Source organism: Nansenia antarctica (genome assembly GCF_963989245.1).
Source record: "Nansenia antarctica genome assembly, chromosome: 2".
In the NCBI taxonomy this organism is placed as follows: Eukaryota; Metazoa; Chordata; class Actinopteri; order Argentiniformes; family Microstomatidae; genus Nansenia; species Nansenia antarctica.
Window position 1 is genome coordinate 24,089,943 of NC_137675.1, and position 15,108 is coordinate 24,105,050.

The window sequence follows — 15,108 nt, forward strand, 5'->3', positions numbered from 1 at the left end:
TCCCTGAAAATCTGATTTATTCAATGAGGTATTTAAGAGGGAAGCAGTTGTCGTAATAAAACAACTAATAACACACCTCTCCTCCCTTTCACGGCACAGTGGGGAAATTGCTTTCACATCACTTCACGTCATAATGAGATCAATTATTTCATGGGGTGAATGTTTCTCAGCTCTGGCTGAGGCGAGTCTTCGTTGCAAAGTCGGCACTTTTTACGCATCACATCTCCGTTGTTATGCACACCTTGAAACTGGAAAAGCCAAATGTGGTGGAACCCCAGAGAAACAGAGACAGAGGCCAGGAGAATATATAATGATTTATTATGGATTATATAAACAAAGAAATAGGCCCTACACTAACTAGTGGAAAAATAAACATAATGTGTGATGCAGGCGATAGTTATGGGGTGTGTAATTATACTATGTGTGTGTGCGTGTATGAGGTCAAGGGTGTTGTATTATGTGCTGTGATACTACCCTAGTGAGCAAAGTCCGAGATCCTTTTCGGGCCAGGGAGAGTGATCCATGAGAGAGTAGTCCAGAGGGGAGTCCAGGGGTCGAGCCAGGGAGGGAAATCCAGATGAGAGTAGTCAGAGGGGGTCCATACAGAAAGTTATGTCCAAGCGTTGGATCTCCGTCTGTAGCAGGGTTAAGTAGGCGGCTGTCCAGGTGGTGATTGGGACAGCTGGGCTGAAACGTAATAGCCCACACCTGCTGCAAACAGAGCCAGAGATCCGGCCCACTCAATCCGGCCGGGAGGGGGCGCCAGAACGAGGCTCACGGGGGCGTGTCGGATTAGGAGGCACAACAGTACCCCCTTCCTCAGGGGAGGCACCGGACGACGGACCCAGGGCCCCGGGGTTGGCTCGGTAGAAATCCTCCAATAAGGACGGGTCGGCGAGATAGGACGCAGGCACCCAAGTACGGTCCTCGGGCCCGTAGCCAACCCAGTCCACTAGGTATTGAAACCCGCGACCCCGGCGGCGGACCTCCAGTAGTTTGTTTACCGTCCATACCGGGTCCCCATCATCCAGGACACGGGGCGGCGGCGGAGCCGGGCTGGGGGAAGACAAAGGGCTGGCGGCCACAGGTTTTAGCTGGGAGACATGGAACACCGGGTGAATTTTGAGGGAGGGAGGAAGGGTCAAACGTACCGCCGTGGGGTTGACGATACGGTCCACGGGATAGGGACCAACGTACCGGGGGTTGAGTTTCCGGGTGGAGGTTTGGGAGGTCTGGAGGGGCAGGTCCCGGGCCAACAGCCAAACCCTCTGACCTGGCTGGTAGTCAGGGGCCGGCACCCTCCGCCGGTTCGCGCTCCGCCGGGCGCGCTCGGTGGCGCGGAGCAACGCCGCTCTGGCGGTCCTCCACACGTTGCGACACCGGCGGAGATGGGCCCTGGTGGTTGGGACCGCCACCTCCAGCTCCTGTTGGGGAAACAGAGGGGGTTGGTAACCCAGGGAACATTCGAATGGGGACATACCAGTGGCGGCGCTCTCCATAGTGTTGAGGGAGTACTCCACCCACGGCAGGTATTTCGCCCAGGAGGAGGGATTGTGGGCGGAGACACATCGGAGAGCGGCTTCCAGAGCCTGGTTGGCCCGCTCGGCCTGCCCATTGGACTGAGGGTGGTACCCGGAGGTGAGACTGGTGGTGGCCCCAATGCCTCTGCAGAAGGCCCGCCAGACCTTGGAGACGAACTGGGGGCCCCGGTCAGAAACCACATCCGAGGGGATCCCGTGGAGGCGTACGACGTGGAGAGTTAGGAGGTCCGCCGTCTCGGCCGCTGTGGGCAGTTTCGGGAGGGGAACGAAGTGGACCGCCTTGGAGAACCGGTCCACGATGGTGAGAATGGTGTCGCACCCCTGGGAGACAGGGAGCCCAGTAACAAAGTCCACGGCGATGTGCGACCACGGTCGGCTGGGCACCGGGAGAGGCTGCAGGAGACCCGCAGGAGGCCGATGGGAGGCCTTACTACGGGCGCACACCGTACAGGCGGCCACAAACTCCCTGGTGTCCCCCCTGAGATTGGGCCACCAGAACCTCCTCCCGATGAATGCCGCCGTCCGCCGCTCGCCGGGGTGGCAAGCGAAGCAGCTGGAGTGGCCCCACTCCAACACCCTGGCTCGGACAGCTGTAGGCACAAACAAACGGTTAGGGGGTCCGGTCCTAGGGTCTGGTTCGGCCCGCTGAGCCTGTCTCACCAAAGCCTCGACGGGCCAGGTTACGAACCCCACCACCCGGGACGGGGACAGGATGGTATCTCGCCCCTCAGCGACACCCGAATCCGCCTTGGGGAACTGGCGGGAGAGAGCATCAGCTTTGACGTTCTTGGAGCCGGGACGGTAGGTAAGGGTGAAGTCGAAACGACTAAAAAAAAGAGCCCAGCGGGCTTGTCGAGAGTTGAGCCTCTTGGCGGACCCAAGGTAAGTGAGGTTCCTATGGTCAGACCACACCAGGAACGGTAGTTTGGCTCCCTCCAGCCAGTGTCTCCACTCCCTCAGGGCCTCGTGAACCGCCAGCAGCTCCTTGTTGCCCACGTCGTAATTTTGGGCCGCGGGTTCGTAGCGCCGAGAGAAGTAGGCGCAAGGGTGTATCTTCTGGTCCTCCCCCGACCGTTGAGAGAGGACCCCCCCGATCCCCGTGTCCGAAGCATCTACCTCTACGATGAACTGTCTCTCGGGGTCGGGGTGGATCAGCACTGGCGCGGAGGAGAACAGGTGTTTTAGTGTGCCGAAAGCGGTCTCAGCAGCGGCGGTCCAGCAGAAGGGCCGTGAGGTGGAGGTAAGCGCAGTGAGCGGCGCTGCGACCTGGCTGAACCCTTTAATGAACCGCCTCACAAATCCCGCGAACCCCAGGAAGCGTCTAAGTTGGGTCCGGTCCGTGGGCTGAGGCCACTCCACAACGGCCTTGACCTTGGCAGGGTCCGCCCGCATCTGTCCGTCCTCCACCACATTACCCAGGTAGGTGACCGAGCTGGTGTGGAAAACGCACTTCTCCCCCTTCACGAATAAGCGGTTCTCCAGGAGCCTCTGCAGGACTAGCCGGACGTGCTGGTGGTGCTCCTCCACGGACCGAGAAAAAATAAGAATGTCGTCAAGGTACACAACAACAAAAATGTTTAACATGTCCCGAAGGACATCGTTGACCAGGGCCTGGAAAATAGCAGGGGCATTAGATAGACCAAAAGGCATGACGCGGTATTCAAAATGGCCGAGGTGGGTGTTAAACCCGGTCTTCCACTCGTCCCCCTCCCTGATGCGGACTAGATGGTAGGCGTTACGTAGGTCCAGCTTGGTGAATACCTTGGCATGGGTGAGGGGTTCGAAGGTGGAGCTAATGAGGGGAAGGGGATAACGGTTCTTTACAGAAATGTCATTCAGAGCCCGAAAATCAATGCAAGGTCTGAGCCCACCGTCCTTCTTGGATACGAAGAAGAATCCAGCCGCGAGGGGAGAGGAGGAGGGCTGGATGATACCAGAGTTGATGGACTCCGTAATGTAGTTACGCATCGCCTCCTTTTCAGGGAGTGAGAGGCTGTAAAGTCTACCTTTAGGAAGGGTGGCACCAGGCAGGAGGTCTATAGGACAGTCATACGGGCGATGGGGTGGAAGGGAGAGTGCCTCGTCCTTGCTGAACACCTGGGCTAGGTCGTGGTAGATGTGAGGAACCCCGGTGAGGTCAGGCGGAGTGATCTTAGACTTGGGGTCGCTAGAGGGAGACAGGGCGGAGCGAAGGCAGGAGGCGTAACACGTACCTCTCCAGCCTAGGATCTGGCCCGAAGCCCAGGAGATGTGAGGTTCATGTCTCTCGAGCCAGGGTCTACCCAGCACCAGGGGAGACGTGGGGATCTGAAGGACAAAGAACCGGATCTCCTCGGTATGATTCCCAGAGATCGTAAGAGATATAAGCCCAGTGGTGTGGGTGATAGTTCCTAGGGAACGGCCATCAATGGCCCTAGGCATGATGGGGCGGTCTAGAAGGACTAGGGGGATGCCCGCCTGGTGGACTAAGTTTTCATCGATTAGACAACCATCAGCCCCGGAGTCGATGAGGGCGCTGACAGACAGGGTGTCCTTCCCCCAGGTGAGAGTGGCAGGGAATAGGCGACTGGGGGTGACCTGGGGCTGAGAGAGAGAGGTGTTGCTCACCAGTATGCCCCCTACTGGTGAGCTGGGTCTTTTGGCCGGACAGGACACGCCCGGATGATGTGCCCCTCCTTGCCGCAGTACAGGCACTGCTTGTTGAGAAGCCTCCGTTCTCGCTCCTCTCGCGAGAGCCGAGAGCGGCCGATCTCCATGGGCTCCCCAGCCCCGGAAGTAGCCACGAGAGGAGGCAGCATGGGCAGAGAAGGGGGCGGGGTCGTTCCGGCGCGATCGGTAGTGGGGCGCGTGACAGCTCGCTGGACGCGGTCGGTGCGTCGTACCTGGAGGCGTGCATCCATCCTAAGGGCCAGGGTAATCAGCTCATTAAGGGTGCCGGGATCGTCGCGCACCAACAGGTCCTTGATGGAATCATGTAACCCCTTGTGGAAAAGGCTGAGGAGGGCTCCGTCATTCCAGCCTGTCTCCGTGGCTAGAGTACGGAACTCGACCATGTACTCGGCTACAGAGCGGGAACCCTGGGAGATGGCTAACAAGCGGCCGGTTACATCCTGCCCGTCCTGGGGGTGGTCGAACACGAACCGGAACTCCGCTTTAAACAGGGGGTAATCCGTGGAGTATCTTGAACTGCTCCCGACAGCGGCTATGGCCCATTTGAGCGCTTTGTCAGCGAGTAGAGACATGATAAACGCTACCTTGGCCCCGTCGGAGGAGTACTTGGAAGGCTGGTGCGTAAATACTAATTCGCACTGGGTCAGAAAACCCCGACAACAATCAAAGTCACCATGGAATGGAGCGGGGCTGACTAACCTGGGTTCCCAGTGAGCGACAGGAGGATAGAGCGAAACGGGGTTCACAGGATCGACCGGGGGATTAGTCATCTGCCCAGATATGGAACTCGTGTCAGGGGGTGGTCTGCTGCCAGCGGCGATAAGGTCCAGAGAACGCTGGATGGAGGCGAGAGACCCGGACAGGGCGTCCATCTTCGTCTCGAGACTATTTACAGCCCCGACGGTGGCACGGGTGGTATTCTCCAGTACGGCTATCTGGCCTTGGACCGTGGGGAAGGCCTTCTGGAGCTCGGCCTGCAGACTGGTAAGTTGCGTAGCATGGCTATTTACCTCTCTGCGTAAATCTACGACTAATGGGAGAACCCCAATACCCGGGGAACCACCCTTGTTCTCTGGAGTTCCACCTTGGCTCATAATGGCTTGGACATACTGTTATGCACACCTTGAAACTGGAAAAGCCAAATGTGGTGGAACCCCAGAGAAACAGAGACAGAGGCCAGGAGAATATATAATGATTTATTATGGATTATATAAACAAAGAAATAGGCCCTACACTAACTAGTGGAAAAATAAACATAATGTGTGATGCAGGCGATAGTTATGGGGTGTGTAATTATACTATGTGTGTGTGCGTGTATGAGGTCAAGGGTGTTGTATTATGTGCTGTGATACTACCCTAGTGAGCAAAGTCCGAGATCCTTTTCGGGCCAGGGAGAGTGATCCATGAGAGAGTAGTCCAGAGGGGAGTCCAGGGGTCGAGCCAGGGAGGGAAATCCAGATGAGAGTAGTCAGAGGGGGTCCATACAGAAAGTTATGTCCAAGCGTTGGATCTCCGTCTGTAGCAGGGTTAAGTAGGCGGCTGTCCAGGTGGTGATTGGGACAGCTGGGCTGAAACGTAATAGCCCACACCTGCTGCAAACAGAGCCAGAGATCCGGCCCACTCAATCCGGCCGGGAGGGGGCGCCAGAACGAGGCTCACGGGGGCGTGTCGGATTAGGAGGCACAACATCCGTGGCTCTGACCTACCAGCTCCTGACGCACAGCCCCAAAGTTCTCTTCGGCGAACGTGGCGAAGGGGGTGGGAGCCCGGGGCGTGGAGGACCAGCCGACCGCTGCAGAGGGAACAGACAAACCTCTCTGTGTCCAGAGACTTGGAGTGGCGCCCGATCCTGTGGAGACGAAGAAATTACGCAGGTTAGAGTTAAGCCATGACACAGTTTACTTGACACATAAAAAATACTTTAGTAAGTTTCTACCTAGACAGCTGTCGTTCACTTCAAGACAACAACTATCCAGTCAGGTTGCTAAAATCAGAAAGAAGGACGCTCATCTGGAATAGATTCCTTAAATCCCAGAGTTTGTGAAACCTGACGTAAAAGTCAACAGACAGAGTTGACGTACGTGTTCTCGCAGCGCTTGCACTGGTACTTGAATTTGTAGTTGATGTCGTAGCTGTGGCAGCGGGTGGCCATGGGCAGCTCGGGGTGGGCCAGCGTGGCCTTGCGTGCGTAGATCTTCCAGAAGGGTCCGTGGCCATCCCTCACTCCGTTTATCAGCCAGGTGGCAGCGTGGCACATCTCATGCACCAGTGTGTCCCGCAGCCGGTCTGAAGTGGCAGGGAGAGATGGAGGATGGGGTGTGAAAGAGAGAGAGAGAGAGATGGAACAGAGATCGGAAAGGAGTAGAGATGGGGAATAGGAGAGTTTAACACAGGGTTCATACACATGCATACAGTATATACATACATAATATTGATACACTCAAGGATTTGATTTTAATGACAGGGCATCAAATTAATTTCATGACATTTTCCTTTTACCAGCCAAGTCAAGCATGTACCTGCAGAGTCGCAGACCTTCACTGACAGGTCTATCCGGGCGTATCGGTTACCGCCCCCTCGCTCCTGGCGTGTGACGCAGTACCCAGCTGTCTTCCTCAACTTCTTATTCCAAGTGAGTGACATGTTTGTAGGGAGCTGAAACAATCCAACAAGCCATTGTGATGGTTGACAAACTTACAGTGATATGTGTTATGTAATTTACCTGTGTGTGTGTGTGTGTGTGTTCACCTTGCTGTCAAAGATACTTGTATTGTATAGCTGGTAGAGTTTGCTGGTCAGGTCCTCTTTGGTCTGCTTGAAGTTGCGACTGTAGCTGGACAGAGACTGGAGGAAGCAGCCCGGGGTCTTACACACTACAACTCTGAGGGAAATAGAAAATAGCACTTGAAATTAATATCATGCAGATATGATGTCATCATTTGAATTAGATTTTGTTTGGTGGACTCAACATGTGTGGATAAGTTAGTAGTAAAGATGGCTACCCAGTACCTGGAAATGGGGATGGGTCTGGGCTCTGTCTGGGAGATTTTGGGTCTGGTGACGGGGGTCTTCGCTGGGGTCTTATCTAATGGCGTTCTCCCAACCGACAGAGGGCCCGTCTGTTTCGGTGGCCCGGGCCGTGGAACTGATAGAGGGGGTTTCTGAATGGACACTGGATTCACATAGCAGCACATGGGTACATTAAACAAAAAATCTGATTAAATAACGCCATCAATGAAACTCTAATGGCAAGAAATTACAAATAAATGGCCAGGTAAGGGGCCAAGATGTATCCAATGGTGAGGGAAATATCTTGTGTTACCTGTGACATGTTTAGGTGTGAGTGTTTTGCTGCTGATTTTGTTCTTCTTCAGTCTGTCCAGCAAAGACAGGAACTCCTCCTCTGAAGAGGAAGAGGCAGAGTCCGCCGGCTTAGTCGGTGCTGAATAGGTGCGCTGTGAGGGGGCATGGAAAGGGGGGCGGGCCGAGGAGGAGGGAAGAGGGGAAGCGATGACAGTGGGGAGAGGAGAGGGGGTGGGGGAGGGAGAGATGTCCTCTTGGTCACTTTCCCGGGCTTTGACCTTGCGCGTCTGTGATGGCTTCTGACGCACCGGGTGACGAGTCCTCCACGTGCTCTTCATCACAATCCCATCTTCCTCATCACTCTTGCTGAGGAAGACAGGAGAATCACACTGAGACAGAGGTCTTCTCGCTAGGGGCTGGGCGGCCGGAGGCTTGGGGGTCTTAAAAACTGGAAGACAGTAAAGACAGAGTTGTTTATTTGAGTAACATACTCTATCGCAAACAACTAGCCATCTGTGGCAGTTCAACACAGCAAGAGCTTTACTACAAAGTATAGAAAGCTTATGTGAAGTATGTGGACAATCAGGGTTACCTTTGGAGGTTGGGGGTGTGTCTTCTTCTCAAAGACAAAGTCATCATCAGAGGAAAGGCTGTCCACGATAAACTTTGAGGCTGAGGGCAAAACACAAGCTAAATGTGAATACTAAACAACAAACAGTAAAGATCATCAACATGTCGTTGCGAATGGAACTGGAACCACAGAATGAACAACCCAGACCTCACCTGTCTTCACTGCCACTGCCCGCTGAAGTCTTCAGCTTAGGCTTGGGCGTCTTCACACGGTTCAAGACTATGGTATGAAAAGGGTTAGGGTTCGAAAGAAAAAAAAGAAAAAAAGGAGTAAGGACAATGTGAAGGGAAAATAGACGTATGTTCATGGACTGACCAAATCACATGCAGTTTTGACAACATGCAGCAGTACTGCCCAGAATAGCCACATCATTGACAAAAACATGACTACTCCAAAATCCAGAGGGCTAAGCCCAATACTCACACTTCTCAAAGCTGTCATCACTGTCAGAGCTCACCACAAGAACTGGCTCACTAGAGAGGACACAACAGAAGTAAACAAATAAACAACACTTGTATGAGTTCAGGCAAGACATTGATTACAAGCCCTTGTATAATACAAGTTAAATTCAAAACAACTTCCTCACTCCTACCTGACTTTTTTAGCAGCATTGTGTGGTTTCCGCGCGGATGCTTTGGGTGTAGCCTTCTCCAAAAGAACTACAGAGAAGAAGAGAGCATTGTTCAATAAAGAATAAACTAATGTTGAAAATCATTTAAATACATCTCAATGCAGCGATACACTCTTACTTACACTGGTCAAAATCATCATCACTGGATTCAATCAAGACCGTGGTCCTGTAGTCATTGGTCCTGGAGGGCTGGTTCTCGACGCCGGGAACTGGTCAGGGGAAGGGAAGCTCAGAGCCAGGCTGGAGCTGTAACCACCTGTGGCTGGGTGACGGGTCTTACTGATGCTTCTTATAAGCTGGAAGGAATGGAAAAGCATCGCTATATCAACCCTATGAGCTGTGATGATCTGTGTTTACTAATCTCTTTACTGTTACTCCCGTTACAAACTCAATCACTGCTTTGTATCATGAAGTGCAAGAAACAAATTCTGGAATCATTACGAAATTAGATACAACAAACCTCATCCTCGGCTGTCTCAAGTCCTCCCTTCTCCGCCCATCCCAGTTTGTTAGCAACTCTCTGAAACAATATATGTGTGTCTCAGTGGCGTAGCGCAAAATCCCGGGGCCCCCCCCCGCAAGGTGGCGGCGGGGGCCCTTTCGCAACGGAGTAAAAAAAAAAAAAAAAAAAAATGCGTTTTTTAGAGGCCGATGCGTTATTGACGTTGCGAAATTTCGCAATATGCACTCTACATTCTAAATGCTTGACTTAGCAAGAGGTACAAACAAGTGAGAGAAAAAAAATAATATGTGGAACGCCCTTCCTATAATCTTAAAGGAGTGCAAAACACTGCCCACCTTCAAAACCACTCTCAAAAAACATTTACAGGAGGCTGCAATCCGTAACTGGACCCTCTAAATCAAAAATCTGATTAAAAGACCCGAACTACCCACTGTACATACTTTGTGTTTTGTCCCCCGCCCCCACCTGTGGTGTATGTCCCCACCTGTCCTACCCGCTGTACATACCTAATGTTTTGTTGTATTGTTCTTCCCATGATGGATGTATATTTATCTTGTAGATAGTACTAGTTATTTGTCTGTATTATCTTGTAGATAGTACTAGTTTTTTTTGTTTGTCTGTCTTACATGTAACGATGAATTGAGAATCAAGGACCCCAATTGAAATAAGCCAGTGGCTTTCTTGGGTTTTTATCCTGTTAGTTGACCTTGTATGTAATAATATGTACTTTCATGTACCTACTTCTGCAAATCTTCTAATAAAGTTTTCAATCAATCAATCAAAGAGCAATAGCCTATAACTAAAACCAAATGGTAGACTACACTACATCAGTAGAATGTATTATAAGTAGAATAGTACAAGCTTTATTTATTTTAACAAAGTGTGGTGTGCACAGCAGTGTGATATCTGTAAACATATCTGTAGACTCTCCGCTAAGGGTTGCCAGATGGGATTGAGAATTTCCAACCTAATCAATCTAAAAACTTCTAAATCCACCAAAAACCAGCCAATCTGGCAACCCTGTCTCCGCTGCATCAGAGTCTACTTGTTGCGTAAAATTGGCCAGGGTTAGTCAAATCCTTTGTTGGACATCTCGTTTCTTAAGTCCTGGTATATTGTGGCATTTCTTTACTGTTTGCCATCTGGTCTAGGAATACCCAGGGAGACGCAGACAGCAGAAGTAGAATAGAATAGTAGAATAGAAAAAGAAACAGCTATATATAGCCTAACCATGCTGAATTATGTACCTGTATGATGCACTGACAGCCTGTGACTGTGAACCTGGCCGGACCCTGCCTTTCTGCCTGAGTTTGAGTATGATGCTGCCCAAATAAATGTTATTGTTTAGTGCTGTACGCTTTCGTGGTATTATATTGTGTGAATTATCATCTGTATGTTGTTTTTCTTTCACTCGACTAACCGCCGAGATAATACTTATCGGACCGACAGTCCCACATATAGCGGCTATAATGTCCGAATAGAGAATCTATCACCACCTAAAGAATGCTTATTGTACTTTGTATTGTATTTTCGCTTGCTCATTTTCCTTGTGTCTCGCTGCCTACGTGTGACGTCAAAGTCATGTTGCTATTGGATACGGCTAACCATGTATATATTTTTAAATATAGGCCTATATATTAAAATTAAGGTTGACACAATGAAGGGCCACTTATTTTCTTTGTTTTATATATTTTTAAATTATAAAAAAAAAAAAAAAAAAAAAAAAGTGGATCCAATGTTAGGGGGACCCCTAGTGGCTGGGGCCCCCCCGCGGTGCGTCGCTTGCGGGCCCGTCCGCTACGCCACTGGTGTGTCTCCATCCATGCTGCTCTCTTTCTCTGCAGAAGACAAGCTGACGGTCAGACAAGGCTATTTCAAGTACCTAGCTCGTATCTAACTTTCCATTTGAAACACAACCAAAACAGTCATGAGAATGTGGACAGGCTACTTAGCCCGATCTTACCTTGCAAAACCCGTCGTTGACTCATACTTACAGATTCATACAAATGAAATAACAATTACAACATCTGCTCGTTTTTTTCCCCAAACAACGGAGTTTCATAAAATAACAGTAGTGTTACTGTTGCCCTAGCAACAGTCCGAAAGCTATGGCTGCGTTCGTAAATGAGCTCTGAGAGGGCCGGAGGGCACACTGGGTTCAACGTCATAAAGAAACCAAGTAATTTGATTGGACGAGGCATTCCATGAGTGCTGATCAGATTTCCAGAGCAAATTTACGAACGCAGCCTAATACAGGTCTTGCGCAAATCGCTCAGTGCGCTCTGCTTGATTTCCCTCCTCCCGCTCCCGCAAAAACACTGTAGATGGGTCAATGACGTGACGTGCATATTTTTGTGTCATGTATATTATTTCCATTTAAAAATAGATTAATCAATTCAAGTCATATATGATTTTATTCTATACAACATGGTTAGTTTGAATGTATTGTCAGTACATTCTAATAATATGGATTACTTTGTGTTTTAGCATCTCAAACCCCCAAAATGTCAGGTGGCGCAACCGTCTCAACAAAGGAACAGATTAAGAACACTGTTAAAAGTGGTATTTTAATAATAATATATTCAATATAAAATACTGTGGCATGATTTTATGTTTGAAACCTTTCAAATAAACACACATTTACAAATAACAATAGTTTTAAAGCTATTGAGATAATTGAGGAACTTTTGTCCCATACATTTTTTTTCCTCAAATGTCAGGGTGGCACAACCGTAAACATGGGACTTTTATTTTGAAATCAAGAGACTATTGCATCAGCCAAATGTTTCATCATCCAGAGGACCCTGTCTGACATCTGTGGCTGACTGAAAAGATTTGTAGAGCGCTCTCAAATATTGATAAAAATAGATAGTTTCAGAGGTAAGAGGGTATATTTTGTATGTGGTACAACCAATGTAAAACTAGGAAAATGTTATTTTATCATAAAACTACTATTCTGTTTTAAAATGATTTGTATGATATTGCTAGCATAGGTCAAAGCTAATGCAGGTGTCCAAGTAGAAGCCTGTTTAATTTGAAATCAGTGGCAAAAGTCAGCTGGTGCAACCGGTATGTCAGTTGGCGCAACCACAATTAATGCCACTATATGGAATAAATAATGTTATTTAAAGCTCCAAGATGCTCTAAAATGTGTATTTGTGTCTACTTAAATATATATTAACACTTTTAAACATTTCACGATTATAATGTCTTTAATTTTAATAATTTTAGATGCCACTGTCAGTGAAGGAAAAAGCAGCCCAAAAACAAATGTATATATATATATATATATATATATTGTCTAATAGATATACTGTAGATAGATATAGATAATAGATACATGACAAAGATTTCACTTAATAAATAAATAATAGGAAAATATAAATACTTTTACAAATAATTGGTTGCGCCACCTGACAGTTTTTGAGCAATTAAGTTAAAAATACAGTAAAAAAAAAATATTTAAACAAATTAACAAATGCGGCATGTTTAAGCACATTGTCACATACTCAAAAATATAAATGTTATGTATTTTGAACAAAGTAAAAAAAAAAAAAAAAAATTTAGAAGCCTTATTCGTCATTGACCCAGTTGCATCTTGTAAGAAATGCGCTATACAAATACAATTTGATTTGATTTGATTTGAAGTGTTATTGTTATTATTAGGGTTCAAAATATAAATACTGATATTGCTGAAAAGGACTGTGTTGTTGAGAGAACAATGTTGGAGATGTGCACTTTAAGTTATTGTTATTGTTATTAAGTGTGCTTGCAGTAGTATTAGTATTGTACATATATATTTATTGTTATTGTTATTGTTCTAATAAATCTACATTGTGAAGCAGCAACATGTATTTGCACAGACATTTTGGTGTGTATGGATATTTTAGAACAAGCGCCAAGCGCATTAGAGACCATTGTGCTTTGGGGTCCTCTATAGGCCACTCACATGACATAGCATCCTATAAATGTAGAGAAGACTGTAGAGAACAGTGAGTCCGCTATTACAGACTAAAATACCAAGGTTGTAATTACATGATTTTAATATAGGCTACTGTAACCGGTTGTGAACTAAAGTGGGCCGGTCTGAGCATGAAACTCCAGAGCTGAAAATGAGTCCCACTCCGACCCTGAGTGAGAAGGTAGTTTGTTCAGGGCTTAGCGAGAGAACATAAAGAGAACATTCACATACTATATCTGTCTTATCATTTACATTTACATTTTGGGCGTTTAGCGGACGCCTTTTATCCAAAGCGACTTACAACAAATACATTTGACTAAGTAAGTGAGTCATCTATCCATTAGTCATCACAAGAATAAGTAATCTTACTTACTCTAACTTTGCCATGCCCATGTATGATGTTTCACTGTATTCCCAGTAAGTAAGCCTTGTGTGCCAGAGCACACCCCAGCTTTTATGTACACACTCCACTGTGGAGACTGTACTTACTGTAACACACACAGAGGTGGCTACACTCAGCCTCTCCATCAGAGACCCACACCCCTCACTGGACCTAGTGAAATATCGGCTTGACTGGCTTACATGTGTTTCATGTCACACCTCACCCCTCCATGGAATGTCTGGAAGCCAAGGAACAATGTCACAGGGAACGACTACACCTCTGTGTGTGTGTGTGTGTGTGTGTGTGTGTGTGTGTGTGTGTGTGTGTGTGTGTGAGAGAGAGAGAGAGTGGGTAGACAGGTAACTCCCAGAGCCACTGAGACACTCCTTTATCTTGGTATGAATTGAGATGGAGACTGGTGAAGCACAGTAGTGAGGTTAAACAGGTGTCTGTAAGGCGGATTCAACTGACAAACAGGGATAAAGGACAGAGATTCAAACAGACGACGGATATTTGATTGAATATTTGATCAGGTAAGTTTGTTACCTCAGAGTGTGGTACCGTAGTACGCTAATGTTGATGTTTGCGTAGCCTAGGAGAGCTGCCATAGGAACATCACAGTGATGTTGGATATGATATTGGAGATTTGCTGGATATGATAGACTTCATGGATATGGATTAGAATCATTAGATGATTCACTGAGACAAATGTATTTGTTGTAAGTCGCTTTGGATAAATGCGTCTGCTAAATGCCCTAAATGTAAATGTAATGTGTAATATGATATAATATGACTGTTAAGCCAATGTTGCTGGCCAAGTTGACATGGGGAGACATGGGATGTCCTAACCAATAGTTTTAACAGGTGTACCCTACATAGACAGCACATGGACGTATTATATAAGATGTGTTAGCTGTCGGTTTACATGTATAGCTGCTTAGAGTGACCTGTGAAGTTTGAGTTCATTTAAAGAACTGTCCATATCTTGTGCGGTCTTCTAAATCAAGAAGGTGTTTTTTAGGTGACAGTCTCCCAGTCACAGCTCTACACTGTGGAGACTGTACTTGCTGTCTGTGCAGGATTATCTCTGTTTGAAGAAATTGGAGAATAGGAGAGAAAGTGTTGACATGACTATAATCAAGTGTAAAGTGAGAAGGTAGTTTGTTCAGGGCTTAGCGAGAGAACATAGAGAGAACATTCACATACTATATCTGTCTATCATTTACATTTACATTCTGGGCATTTAGCGGACGCCTTTATCCAAAGCGACTTACAACAAATACATTTGACTAAGTAAGTGTATCATCTATCCACCAGTCACAGCAGGGAAAAGTCATCTATGCTCAGGCCCGTGCCCCTTGGCAGTCGTAGTTTTAGAAGAAGGACGTTTTATTTATTTATTTTAACAGTAGAGAAACTGATATGAAGTAATTAATGTGGCTAAAATCCTGTGACTTGATGATTTCAATGAAGAAAAAGTGTGAACAAAGCGGGAAACATCATTAAACAACGATCCAGTGTATCGA

General features: G+C 47.7%; 1 pseudogene across 1 annotated transcript; it reads right to left on the reverse strand.

Moving 5' to 3' along the window:
• Nucleotides 1–166: 166 nt before the first annotated feature.
• Nucleotides 167–9,093, reverse strand: LOC308149991 (germ cell nuclear acidic protein-like; annotated as a pseudogene). The gene is made up of 10 exons: nucleotides 8,936–9,093; nucleotides 8,569–8,618; nucleotides 7,777–7,962; nucleotides 7,534–7,653; nucleotides 7,221–7,356; nucleotides 6,960–7,092; nucleotides 6,731–6,866; nucleotides 6,293–6,497; nucleotides 5,899–6,060; nucleotides 167–223 (listed from the first exon to the last, which is right to left on the reverse strand). The product of its transcript is annotated as a germ cell nuclear acidic protein-like (transcript).
• Between the last annotated feature and the right edge of the window lie 6,015 nt (nucleotides 9,094–15,108).